Here is an 8,208-nt window from a genome sequence, read left to right on the forward strand (position 1 = left end):
TTCTGTACGTAAATTTTATTAAAGATGTGTCGTTATTTCATATTAAATCAATAATTTTATTTATATGTATAGATATATATCTATATATACATATATATATTATAAATTAAAATGTCATACTTTATTGACAGTCTTTTACGATAAAGCTAAATTACTTTGCAGGTACATATATTCTCTGAACCGTTCAAAATTCAAAATATCTTTATTCATGTAGATCTATTACAGACTCTTATGATATGTCAAATCTACCGTGAGTTCGGAATGATGTCGAAATGAGAAGAACTGACAAGAGCTTCTAATCTTTTCAAATAAATGTTATACATGTTTACAATAATACAGATTCATTATAAATTCTAATTTGGGAGAATAGAGTGACCACCAGCATATGCTAATGCAAAAGCAGTCCAATAACATATTTCTAAATTATGTTGTACCTATTACATGATACTATGTTATTTTTATTTATTACTAGCTGTGCTCGCGACTTCGTCCGTGTATTATAGTGACCAAATAAAGACAAATATTAAATTATCTAACCCAAAACAGCAATAGAAAAAAGGTAGGTAGGTTAGGATTATGTCTAATTAGTAATTTATCAATAAATGATCCTTCAAAATACACAACAGGTTTCTGTACGTAAATTTTATAAAGATGTGTCGTGATCATCGGTTCAATAATTTAAATAACGCAATACAAAAAAGTATTTATTTTCTAGTTTAAAAACGACGAATTTCCATTATAAATATATTTCACACCGTTCAAAATTCAAAATATCTTTTTTGTAGATCTATTACAGACTCTTATGATACATTTTCAGTTCGGAATGATGTTGAATGTCATATATTTTTATATTTAATCAACAGCCGAAGAAATAAGTTTCAAGCTCTAGTTTCAAAAATGACAATATTCCATACAAATTTTAATCCCCACTTTCAAGCAGTTCAATTACAATTTCTTTTATTCGCATATTAAAAGTATGTTATTTTTATTTCTTAGCTGTCTAGAATATCTGTTATTATAGGCAGAAAAAATTGTCTACCAAAAAAAGAAAAATAAAAATTTTTTTTATTCAAAAAAAACTTTATATTTTTGATATCTATTTTTCACTTGTCACTTTTGACTACCTAATATTGTTTTACTTTCTCGCTGTGAGCCGTTTTGGGAAAAATACACGTTTTTACTAGTATTTGGTTTTTATTAAAATAGTAGGTGTGTTCCCGCTCCAGTAACAATATCTGTGTACCAAATTTCATTTAAATCGGTTCAGTGGTTTAGGCCTGAAAGCGAGACAGACAGACAGAGATACTTTCGCATTTATAATATTAGCAAGGAGTAAGGATTGACATATTTAGAAATATTTTTTTCTTCAAATAAACTTAATATCGGTAAAGTCTATCAATGACGTCTATAAGCATGGTCTTGAAGACAGATCACAAGCATTAATACCTATACGCTGAAACCTAAGTGATCTCGGAAAGTTCAGTTACAGACAGGATCTTCCTTCCGAATACACTTAAATTATGAAATGAATGCCGAGGTTTTCTCGAGACTACAGCATGGGGTTTTTGAAGAAGAGTAAGGTTTCTTTAGGGTGGGCAGCGCGCACGAGACTTCCTTGGTGTCTACAGGGTACGGTAACCGTTTATCATCAGATGGACTTGGTTTGTTTACCGACATTATAGTAAAAAAAAATGAGTAAAACACTTGCTGATCTGGTGTTAATAATAGTTACTAGGTAAATTTACCGTCATGTAATAGTTAATTCGTTGATGCGTTCAAGCAGCTCATTTACCTGTTTTTATTTTTTATTTTTTAACAAGCCTCAATCTAAATTTATATATATTATATAGGTTATAACTCAAAGGTGACTGACTGACATAGTGATCTCTCAACGCACAGCCCAAACCACTGGATGCATCGGGCTGAAATTTGGCATGCAGGCAGATGTTATGATGTAGGCATCCGCTAAGAAAGGATTTTGATTAATTCTACCCCCAAGGGTATAAAATAGGGGATGAAAGTTTATATGAAACTTTGTCAATTTTAAACCGATCGGGCTGAGACTTTGCATGCATAAAGCTACTATGAAGTAGGCATCCCCTAAGAAAGGATTTTAATAAATTTCACCCCTAAGGGGATAAATTAACGCGAGCGAATCCGCGGGCATCTACTAAACTAGTTCTTATATAAAGCTACCATATTAAATTAATTCAGATTTTTTAATATTTATAAAGGTTCGTATCTCCTGAAAGAAAAAAAAATTCGAAAGCTTTGATATTTCTGATTGTATTCAAAAAGATCCTTTCAACACCTCCTTTATGGAATTTAATGAATATAATATTTTCATTCAAATGTAAATGTATATTATGGTGTTTCAGGCGGCCATAGGCTACGGTAACCATTTACCATCAGATGGGCCGTAGGCCTGTTTGCCACTATAGTAGTATAAAAAAAAATTATGAGATCTGTATATGTCAGACATATATATACATTATACATACATATATTTATTGCACTAGATAAATATAATATAAATAGACATTGTACCGTCCCAATCATAAATTGTGTATTTTTTATTCGCTTACCGCGCGTAATGTTTGGAGCGGTCAAATCGTAAGTTGGTTTGCGCGGTGAACCCACGCATGCACTTGTCTCGACATACGCGCGGTCTGTCGTCTCGCAAATCGTGATATTACCGAATAACCAGGATAAATCCAGGAGAATACTCTTCGAAGCATCTCGTTGGAATTAAGGTGGAACCAGAACGTCGCACAAGACTCCATCCAAGTAAGTGCACGTATCCTTCTTATTTATTGTGATCGCTCCTGCAGTGATACCAGAGTGTGGCAGACGATCGAATTCCACCGCCTCACGGTGTCTGCTACAGACATTGTGTATAAATAATTAAAAAAATAATTTAGCGGACCTGGCAAACGTTGTTTTGTACATATATACCTATATAATATAAATATATACCTATACAAATATCTCTATTAAACAATGAAAGAAGGTGAAAATTTAGGGTTACATGTTGTTTTAGTCGAATTATTAAAATAAAAAAATATATTGTACAAAAAAACAATTTTGCTGTGGGCTTATGATTTAGGTGTATAAAAAATAGATCTACTACCTACGGATACATATTAAATTTCATCAAAATCGTTTAAACCATTTCGTTGAACTATGGCAACTAACACTTCATGCCAAAAATATTAATTTTATGAACAATCTTTTTTTCTATTTGACGTGAAAAAAAAACATACAAACCTAAATTTCCCCATACTACCATCAACCCCTATTACGGATAGGACTTTAAGAAATTTTTACTCTCTGCGTTCGATGACTGATTAATTTATATGGCAAAAAAAACATTTACCAGATAAGCAAATTTTTATATTAACATATCTATATTATAAACGTACAACATAATGTCTGTTTCGCGCACACATCACCGAGGAGTCAAGCTATAATAGTATTTTACACTAAGTGTTAAAAGAAAATCTTACAGTGAACATCTGAAATACTTTAATCTGGACCCTTTATATATAAGACGACAAAATAATGACCTAACCTTGTTACATAAAATTATTCATCATCAGTTGGACTCGTCCACTCTACTTCTCTTTCTCTATTAAACTTTAATACGAGATTTAGATCACGCAACCGTAATTATAACACCTTCTATCTTCAGGTTTACTCAAATAATACTTCTTATTATAATCCAATAGTTCGAATGTGTCGCCAATACAATGAAATTCTTGTCTCGAATAGAAATATAGATATTTTCCATTCAACGCTGGTCCAGTTCCGGAGACAATTAAATTTCCACCGTAAAGAGACAAATTATAATTAATATTGTACCAATTTTCTTTTCTTTAATATAAATAAAATTCTGTTAACATGATAATTCATTGCATTAAGTAGTTATATATCATTTTCTATTTATTTTACTTTTCATTATATAACCTTATCTAGGTATCTAGCGTATATTGAATGCGTCTATATAATTTAGCTCTTAGGCATACATAGTGTTGGATTACAATCCAGTTTTGTACCGAACTACACGCTCCTAGTTATATTATTATATTGACTGTAATCTGTTTTGTATGCTAATAAATAAATAAATAAATAAAGAAATAAATAAACTGAAAAACTGATCAAGTACGGAATCCACTGGAAAGACCCAAACTGAAACTTAAAATTGTTTATTAACATAGTATCATTCAGCCTTTTACGAACGACCTAGAAATATAATCACAATCATCTAAAACAAATAGGTTTTAGATGATTGTGATTATATTTGTATACCAGACTTACTTTACCTTCATAAAACTAATTTGGAAATACTAATTGGATAGAAAGCACTGAAAACAAACTATTTAGTATTCTATTAATTAATGTAAGTAATTTAGACGGTTGTTAGCTAGAAAATTAGGGATCTGGATCGAGGAGAAACCGAGTTGTTTATATACGTGCGTACTCATATGAGAGCGTCCTATCTTGTTTACTAATTTTGTACTCAATTTGCCAGAAAAAAATTCAAATGTGTCATAAAATATTTTCTTTGTAAAAAAGCTTATTATAAAATTGAATAATTTATAAATGATTATAATGTTTTTGTAGAAAATATCTAACTTAAAATTCATAGCGACAATGTTATCTGATTGAACAGAGATTAAGTTCGTAGCGGTTTCTATGTTGTCGCATGCCTAATCCTTGTTGTTAATTAAATATAAGTAAATCAATATTTGTTTAAAAGAGCAACACACAAGTTTCTTGCTTATTCTTCTTGTGATGAATCTGCACAAATAATGTACAAATACAAAAAATATAGATGCAAATGGCGTACTTAACATCATAAGGCATTTTCTCCCAGTCGATCTTGAGGTAAACAGAGATTAGTGGGCGGTGCATTATTAAGAAAATAACATGGAAATAAATACAAGTAAGTACGTATAAATAAAGTAAATATATATATCCAACTACATAGATACTTATATATAATACATAATATATAAAAACATATACACATATATAATACATACTAAAAACACATTAACAATGAATAGTCCAGTAAAAGCGAGAGATCATTTTGACAATTTTCCAGAAATTAATATTTTTATTCGTAATTCCTTTTTTTAACATATTTTATTTCATTTTACGCTTTCTTTATATTCATAAATAAGTTGCATTTTAAGTCCATATGCTGTAAGTTTGAATAAAATTCAGCACTACTCTAAGCACATTTGCAAGTTTATATATATTGTCATTAGTAAACTATGATTAACGTCGTTGGTGATACATTTATCTTTCATCTTATCACATAATCTATATATATAATATATTGTATAGTCCTAAATAAATTTAAAAAAAAATACTTCATGCCGTTTTTGGTAATAAGGGATGATGATCAGCTCGAAATGATACGATATTGTCTCAGGAACTTGTTTTCAAACTAGATAAAACTTCTTCAATAAAACCTGAACAGATGACAAATCACGCAACTCGGGTCCAAATGGTTTCCCGAATATTAGGTGGGTACCCAAAATTCTTATCTGCATTGCAAAAATGTTTCAAATGATTTAAGGGGGTGAACTCGTGAAGTTCCAGGGACTGGGGCTAAGCGCGAATTATTCGTATCACCAATGGACCGAGCGTTTACCCTTACCCTTACCCTTTCGGAAAAGTAAGGTCAGTAGATAAAAACATAATATTTTACATCCCATCTATTCGAAAAACTATGCCTTGTGCTTCAAGGAGAGTATTTAAAATATGGCTTTTTATATAAACTTCGAATCAAATATGAATAGAAACGTAAAGTTATTCAGACAAAAAATTATTCCAATACATTTTAATAATAGAGCTACTATAATTTTTTTATAATAAAAGACGTCATTGACAATCTATTTTTATTACGTCCTTTAAATAGCAGGTCGATTCGATTCCGATAAAGAATAATAACTCAGTAGCTAGTAAACGCTATGTAAATAACAATTTACATAACGTCTTCTAGTACCAATATGGTTTGTATTATCGGTGCTGGATCACTGATACAATGACATAAATATATAAAACATAAATATATATATAGATATCCTAGCTGAACCCACGAACTCCATTCCGCCTCAGAATAAATTTCTGAACGCACCCAGTTTGACAGTTTCTATGCGAAAATAAAATTGTTGTTTTTACTATTGTCCATGCAGTTTCTTCATATTTGATCACCGTTTAAACCTTCCCTGGACTGCCATGAATATTTCAATACTAAAATTATCCAAATCAGTTCAGCTGTTCTCGAGTTCTAGAGACACTAACTAACAGCAATTCATTTATATATATATATACATATATAATATATATATATATATATATATATATATATATACTAGATAACTGATATATCATAGATATATTTTTTTTGTAAATACACTGTACATATTTACGTAATATACAAATAAGATCACCCGCGACCATCAGTCGTAAAGCGGTTACAATCATATATATATCTATAGATACATAATATACGTAATAACGTTTGTACTTACAATCCCAGAATACAAACGACGTCCCAGAAACGACGGCTTAGCTGGTCTAGTGGTTTAGCATACCGTCTGACCAATCGTTCCGAGTTCGATTCCTCATACGCTACAAATATTTGTATTCTTGTGTATGATTGTTTATTACACAGGTGTTTTATGTCTATGTATTTGAATCAGTTGTCTAATATCCCTAACTTTATCTGATTAGCTTGGGACTAGATGGCGCTGTTGAATTGTCTTAAGAAATGATTATTATTATGCACTGAACGAAATATGCGTGTACAATTTGTCTTCCTAATTATCAGCTCTCAGACGCACATCACTGTTCTCACTCGCCGTTTACAGCATAATGCCTAATGACGCCAGCAGTGTGCGCTAAAGACGACATAATACTTCCTTCTCTTTCCCACATATACTATAATGTACATATAAACAGTTTCATTCGGCCCTACGTCAACAATTGACAATGTCTGACTACTGCCACCAGGGTAAACATTCGTTAGACTATACTTATTTATTTACAATGTCCTTGTAAATCTGTTTGTCCCGCTGTCGGTACCCTGTCCCAAAAGATGTATAAATCCAGTACGGTTCACTGTTAGAATTTATATGTAAACTGTTCGACTGTTTACATCTTACTTTATGGCTCTTAATCCTGTATTCAACGTTGTAGGTCTCACCGCTAGAATCATAGCCCCGGGGGAGCGCGGGAAGCGATCCTACATTTTTTTATGTAACATGAACAAATAAGCTGAATACCCCAATGAAATGTAGCAGTGGGCTAGCAACACTACAGACATTATGTTAACCTGTGAGTTAAGTGTGTCGAAACTCCTAAAATACGCTTCGCCAGCACTTAATAAGCAGCAGTTCAACGCACTACAAAATGTGCTTAGTATATACTAAGCACATTTTGTAGTGTAGTTTTTATATACTATAATTATCATGTAATTATTTTAGTATATAAGTGAGTGTGTCGAAACTCCTAAAATACGATTTACCAGCACCTAATAAGTAGCAGTTCAACGCACTATAAAATCTGCTTAGTACATATATATAATTTGTAGTGTAGTTTTTATATACTTAAATAATTATGTAATTATTTTGGTATATATGTAAGTGAGTGTGTCGAAACTCCTAAAATACGCTTGGCCAGCACCTAATAACAGCAGTTCAACGAACTACAAAATGTGCTTAGTGAATACTAAGCACATTTTGTAGTGTAGTTCTTATATACTAAAATAATAATGTAATTATTTTAGTATATAAGTGAGTGTGTCCAAACTCCTAAAATACGATTTACCAGCACCTAATAAGCAACAGTTTTACGCACTATAAAATGTGCTTAGTATATACTAAGCACATTTTATAGTATAGTTCTTATATACTAAAATAATTATACAATTATTTTAGTATATAAGAACATAGAAATATTCCTAAGTTGGATATCAATTGTCGGAGTTGTAACACTCTTTGTAAAAATACAGTTATTTTTGTAAATAATGCACTGCCGCTCTCTAAGAACTACGTACTACGTAGTTCTTAGATACAGAGATTAAAATAATTATATAGTTATTTAAGTATATTACATAGAAATCATTCATAAGTTGAATCTCAACTGTTGGAGTTGTAACTCCCTTAGTGAAAATAGTTCTTTTTATAAATCCAC

This window comes from Achroia grisella, unplaced genomic scaffold (assembly GCF_030625045.1).
Source record: "Achroia grisella isolate CSIRO2021 unplaced genomic scaffold, CSIRO_AGI_Agris_v1 utg483, whole genome shotgun sequence".
Taxonomy (NCBI): Eukaryota; Metazoa; Arthropoda; class Insecta; order Lepidoptera; family Pyralidae; genus Achroia; species Achroia grisella.